Here is a 7,029-nt window from a genome sequence, read left to right on the forward strand (position 1 = left end):
AAAATATGAGAGACGAATGGTTTTACTGCCTTTTCAAAGTTATTGTACACCTAAAACAACTAATGTGTCGTGCGAACCTTCCGGCATTGGAATCCCATTTGTTCTGTTAAGGGCAGCCTTTAGAACTATCGAGTCATGAGTAGACCCCTCCCATGCAGCAAGTACGTAGGTAAACCTCAAATCAAAATCCACAACTACAAGGACATTTGGGGTTGGGTATGACTTCCTACCTCGAAATCTGTTAGCTATGTTCTCAGGGACAAATGCAGGGATGTGGGTGCCATCAAGTGCCCCAATGTGGTCCTATATTAATTACAAGGAGTTTTATTACTCGAACAATTTGATGATGCAAACCCAAATGTCGAACAGATGTAACACTAGATACCTCAAAGTAGGGGTAGAACCGACTGGGGATATCAAGTATCTTTTGGTGGGTCTCTGTTGACCTAAGCTTTATCATATCTTTAGCAAGAAAACACAAGACATTCAAGACCTCATGGAAGCTTTGGCTTACTGTATAGCTAGATTTATTGAGGAAAAACCCGACCACTTTATTTCGTAAATTATGGCCGACTGTATGTAGGAAAATGGCTAATTTTTCTTTAACTGATACATGCACTGAATCAAATACAAGACCGGCGACATGTAAATGCGTTGACAGCTTCCAAAACACGTCTTTCCCCATCCGGAGTTGACTGATGCAATTTTTATCGGTTGAATTGTATAGGTCATTCAACTTTTTTTTGCCTCTCTAGATCTCTATCAACCAATGGCCCATATTTTCTTCGAGACGTTCTAAGATTGTAATGTCTACGTCGCCGACGCCACCAAAGAATGGCCAACATTACACTCTTTAGATAAAATTGGATACATGCTTTAGGAGTGTGGTGCGCCACCGATCTAGTGATGGATCTCGTAGCCGCCCCCGAAAATAGATGCTCTCTATTGGCCTTTCCGGCGGAAGACGAGAGGCGGAGGACATCGACGGCTCGACGGAGACGGGGGCGAAATTCTGACAGGACTGCGCCACGAGGAGGTGGGATCCAAACGAAATGACAACAGTGGCGACACGTTCGTGGGCGGGAGAGAGAGAGGAGAGATCGGGTGGGAATTGAAAGGGAGAGACGAGAGGCCGTGGGCAGTAATACGTATCCGCTTGATCCCTCTAAGCCGAGGAAGTAGAATGGGCTGCTGGCAGCCCAATACACCACAGGACTTCATTTCGGCCTCTAGAGCAGCACCACAGGACAGTTGGGCCAAATTTCGATCAGTGCAGTGCAAATCGTTTCCGAGACAAGATCAGACGGCCAAAAACTCCCACATCGCGAAAACGGACGGTTGAAAATGCAAATCGTTGAGAGAGCTCGATTTAGGCTCAGTTTTACTGTCCTTAATAAAGTACCGATTGCATCTGCCCGTTTACCGTTAGTAATTTTGAAAAAAGGTCCAAGTGTTTTTCGTATTCAACCCACATTACAGTTTGGTCATGTGTTGACTGCATTCTATTTATCTTTCGCTCAGCTGGGCCTGCAGTCCATGTTTCTTACATCACACGCAACGCCCTCGTGTTCAAGGGATTCATAAATTGCCTTGCGTACCACACGGCCCATGCTTTTTACGTCTTGTTCTTTTGTATTTGAGCGTAGGACTTTTAATATCGAGGCTTACAATCTTGCTAAATTTGCTTGTAATCTAGATATAAGTAGACATGTTTGATTGGGCACTCCTCATGACCCAAACCGTGTACCTATGAACATTGTCATGAATCAATAAAGACAGCAAGACTCCTCAAAAAAAACGCAGCGCCCTCGTGTTGGGCTTCGATCATAGGTACTGAGCAGCCCACGGGATGTGTTTCATATAATAAAATCCAGCAAAAATATTATGCCCCTATGGGGGATTCAAAATGGAGAACACGAAATCCCGTTTGACGTTCTCTACATCAAAATGTCTACGGAACGCACAGGGGCGGGATCAATCTGGCCGGGCTATCTCCTGGAGTACGCATCCGGTTTTGGGAACCTTCTAGAGGTTCTTAGCCAGTTTTTACTGGTTTAGGGACATTTCTAGAAGTTTCCTGACCCGGTTTTTCTTTTCTTTTTTATTGTTTCTTTTTCTTTCTTTTTTGTTTTTCTTGTTTCTTTTTTATTTTCTTCTTCTTCGTTTCCTTTAGTTGTACAATTTAGAAAATTGTTCCAATGTTCAAAATTTGTTTGTCTTTTCGAAATTTGTTCATTATTTTAAAATTTGTTCGCACTTTTTTAAATGTTCAAAGTTTCAAAAATAGTTCGCGCTTTAGAAAATATGTTCGTGTTATAGATTTTTTTTAAGTTTTCAAAAAATGAATCCATTTGCATTTATTTCATATCTACAAAAAGTGTTTGTAATTCAAAATTGTGCGGGATATAAAAATTGCACTTAGTTTCAAAATTTTGTTCTGGATGTCAAAATTTGTTCCTGTTTTATTTTTGTTCACCAATCCAAAAATGGTTTTGTTTTCAAAAATATTTGGGATTTCAAAATTTATTCTAGTTTTAAAAAAATCACCAATTCAAAAATATTTCCTGCTTTTAGGAAAATGTTCTGGAATTTAAAAAATATTTTTGATTTAAAAAATGTTAACGTTTTAGCAACTTTTTCGAATTTAAAAAGATGTACCTTTTCCAAGTTTTTTGTACAAATTCAGAAAATGTTTGCTTTTTTGGAAAATGTTTGGGAATTTTAGAAAATCAGTTTTAAAAGATATTTTGAAAATTGCTCATGTTTGTCAAATTCCTTAATTTCGAAAAAGTGATCGAAATTTGAAATTTTTGTTTCAATTTCTTAAGTAATGTTCAGTTTACGCCGCTGGCTCGTGGTCTTTTTTATGTGGCGTTACGTTTGTGTCAACAAAACTCTGTAGCCGTACTGGCTAGCAAGGATATAGTGCACTAACAGAAGATCCACGATTCGAATCCATTTTTTGTGCGTTGTTGTTTTTTGGGCCGGCCCAGTCAGGCGCGTCTGGTGCAAAGGGACGTCCTTTCGCCGCAGAATGCGACAAATAGAAGCTCCCCTGGAGAACACCATGAACCCTGCTCTGGCTCAGTTACCAATGCGGCAAGCAATTTTATTTTAGAAACAAGCATATCTATTATGTTTGTATATTGGAAGAAGCGCTAAAGGCCACACAGCTCGATTGGGCCTCGGCCTGTGCTCTAGCTGCTGGAACAACTCCATCGGTGTGCAATCATAAAAAAAAGGATCTTCCAATTAAATCCATGACTATTTTGTCTTGAATAGTCCCACCTCGCTACACAAAATGGATTCTCATCAATTTATATACGTCCAAGACCGTTGTCTCCTATGAGGGTAATTTTTGCTCAGCTCCGAGGTTACTCACGTGTGATAATGGAGGTCGATTGTTTTCATTTGATCGATCTCTGGAACTCGTGAGGCAATTCCAGATCGATTGCATCGCCTATCTTTAGAGAATTATTGGACATTGTGCCGCATTTTATCTCTTTTTCGGTTCGACATGTCGGTAGGGACTTGAATGTGCCGGCCCATCTTTGTGCTCAGCGTGCCTATACGCTTGATGGGACGGACAGTTGGCTAGCTGTTAGCCCAGATTTCCTCCGAACCAGCCTACGGGCAGATTGTAACCGGCTCCTATTATTCTGAATAAAGTCCTAAATTCGATCAAAAAAAACTAACGGATGACAGCAATATAGACATGGGCGTTTCCCTGTATCTTACTAGACGTTCGGCAAGGCGTATGCGATTAATATCACCTTCATAGACGGGAGAAATAACATTTTTAATCAAATTCGTAACTAGGCGTTGTGCGAGCACATAATCGATAATTTTTTTCTCCGTTATAAACGCATGGGCGTATGTGCTATTAATACATCAAAACGCCGATTAGAGCATTTCCAGCCATTCAACCCCTAGGGGGCTTGAAATATCACCGTCTAGGGGTGCGTCGGCAAAAATATCGGCTTCGGGGCGGTCAGTTTCTCAACCGCCACCCAACGACCCCCCTCCCCCTCCCCAGACCCTTTATTGAAAAATAAACTCAAGAACTTAGCAATCTCACACCCTCGCGATCAAGACTATTTAAGCTTATGGGTAGGAAAAGATAGTGAGGTGGAGCTGCATCAAGCACTAGCATATATGGTGGCTATCTTACGCAAATGAGAGTGAGAAGAGAAAAAAAGCACGGTCGAGAAGCTATAAAGATCAAAAAGTGATCCTGAAACTACTTACGTTCAAGCATAACACGAGACCGTGTTCTCTTTCCGGACTCCGCCGAAAAGAGACCGCCACGGCTACACACACGGTTGATTCATTTTAAGTTAAGTTAAGTGTCAGGTTTTCTACAACCGGATATTAACAAATTCCCATCTGCCCATAACCGCGGGCACGGCTTTCGAAAGTTCAAAACCCTGCAGGGGTGTCCCAACTTAGCCCATTACAAGCTCTCACGGTCAACGAAGGATATTCCTTCTCCCAGGACGACCCGATCAGACTCGGAATCCCGGTTACAAGACATTTCGACAATGGTAAAACAAGACCAGCAAAGCCGCCCGATGTGCCAACAAATCCCGATAGGAGCTGCACATATCTCGTTCTCAGGGCACACCGGATGAACACTACGTACAACTAAAACCAACCCTCAAGTTTCCCCGAGGTGGTGCTGCAAGTGGCTCTGTTTTGGACCAACACTCAGAGGAGCACTGGCCCGGGGGTTTAAAATAAAGATGACCCTTGAGTCCGCGAAATCCAAGGGAAAAGGCTTAGGTGGCAAATGGTAAAACCAAGGTTGGGCCTTGTTGGAGGAGTTTTATTCAAAGCGAACTGTCAAGGGGTTCCCATTATAACCCAACCGCGTAAGGAACGCAAAATCAAGGAACATAACACTGGTATAACGGAAACTAGGGCAGCAAGAGTGGAACAAAACACCAGGCATAAGGCCGAGCCTTCCACCCTTTACCAAGTATATAGGTGCATTAAAGTAAACAAGATATAATAATGATATCCCAACAATAAACATGTTCCAACATGGAACAAACTCCATCTTCACCTGCAAGTAGCAACGCTATAAGAGGGGTTGAGCAAAGTGGTAACATAGTCAAACAACGGTTTGCTAGGATAAGGTGGGTTAGAGGCTTGACATGGCAATATGGGAGGCATGATATAGCAAGTGGTAGGTATCGCGGCCTAGCAAAAGAGCGAACAACTAGCGAGCAAAGATAGAAGTGATTTCGAGGGTATGGTCATCTTGCCTGTAAAGTTCGCCGAGTTGACGTAAGCTTGATCCTCGTAAGCGTACTCAACGCGTTCCTCGATCACGAACTCGTCTCCCGGCTCTACCCAAGGCAAGAACACAAGCAAAGGAAATCACAACCAACCACGGTGCAATGCGCAAGCAACATGATGCAAAACATGGCATGATATGCGGGATGTGATATGCAATGCATATGCATACTCCGGAAGGAAAAGATTGAACCATACCTCAAGTTGGCAAACCAAGAGTGCCGCTGGAAAGATGAGTGGATTTCGGTCGAAATCGATATAAAGATCACTGGAATCGGAGGCACGATTTGCAAATGGCAAGCAAAACAAGAATTGCACAATTCTGTGATTAACAGCACAATCTAGAATGCAACAAGAAACTAAGCTACTGCACTCCAACATAGCAACAAAGCACATGGCTGTGATCTAATCAAGATGCTTGACAAAAGATGAACACTGAGCTACGGCTAAATCACACACTAGCAGGTTCAAACAAGCATGGCAAAAGTGCAAAAGATGACAGCATCACAGACTTGGAGAAAATACTAACATGTCAGGAATTAACATCAGGAAGCAATGTTTAGAGCAAGATAACAACATGCTACAGGATCAGATCATAGCAATACAAGGCATGGCATGAATCTACTCAAAGCATATAACAAAAGTCCCTTACTGACCATAAGACAAACGGGCACAGAACATATAATGGCACCCATGTAAACATAGCAAGTTTCGTTAACAGATTCAGACTTAGCAGAAAAACTGGACATGGCAAAAACAGAATTATGAAGGCACATTTGCGAGCTCGATGCACTCAACACAAGGCATTGCATTACAAACTAAGTATACTCCCAGCAAGAAGACATGATCAAGAAGCTAACCAAGGCAGGAACAATCTCATAGCATGTATGGATCAACTACAACAATCTTGGCAAAATTGATTAACACGTAAACAATCTGCCAGGAATATTTTATAGCATAAGTGGAGCAAGATTGAGTCATGCTTGGGCACTCCATAGATACAAACCGGGGCATGTATGGATAGAGCATAACCATATGCCCAAATCATCATTACTAAACATACTCAAAAGAAGCATGGGTCTCTGTGTAGCAACATGAATACATGACATTAAAATAACAGCAGGGAAATGACTTAGTGAAATTCTAAGTCCCTGAAATCAGCAATATTATGAGAGCTACTTTGTATGCTTGTGCTAGTCACTACATTGATCACAAAAATACATGGCATACACCCCTATAAAGATTGCATGGCATATCCCAAAACACATGTAGAGTTCATGACCATATGCAGCACACAATAAATGTGGCAAAAATGACAAATGCTCATAATCTGCTAAGTAACAGAAACTAACATTTTATAGCCCTCTTGCGTCAACAATTTGGGCATCAAGATGGACACAAACAAGCATGGTGCAATGGAACAAAATGAAGAGCACATCGAGATGAACATTTTGATATATGGCACGCGCAAAACGGAGCTACATATGAGGAGTTATGATGCAATGAACATGGCTATAAAATGAGAGGCGAAAAGACTTAGGGAAATTTGACCTCGCACGAAAATCTCAGATCTAGGGTTTACTCCGGCGCGGATGTCGAGGATCACCGAACCTGTCGGAGTAGTCGCCGGAGAAGTGGCGGGAGGTGGCCGGAGAGGACGAATCCGGGCCGGATCTCACCGGATCCGGTCGGGAGGAGGCCGGAGGAGGCACGCGCGCGGGCGTGGCAGCA

The sequence above is a fragment of the Triticum dicoccoides genome, chromosome 1A (genome assembly GCF_002162155.2).
Source record: "Triticum dicoccoides isolate Atlit2015 ecotype Zavitan chromosome 1A, WEW_v2.0, whole genome shotgun sequence".
Classification (NCBI taxonomy): domain Eukaryota; kingdom Viridiplantae; phylum Streptophyta; class Magnoliopsida; order Poales; family Poaceae; genus Triticum; species Triticum dicoccoides.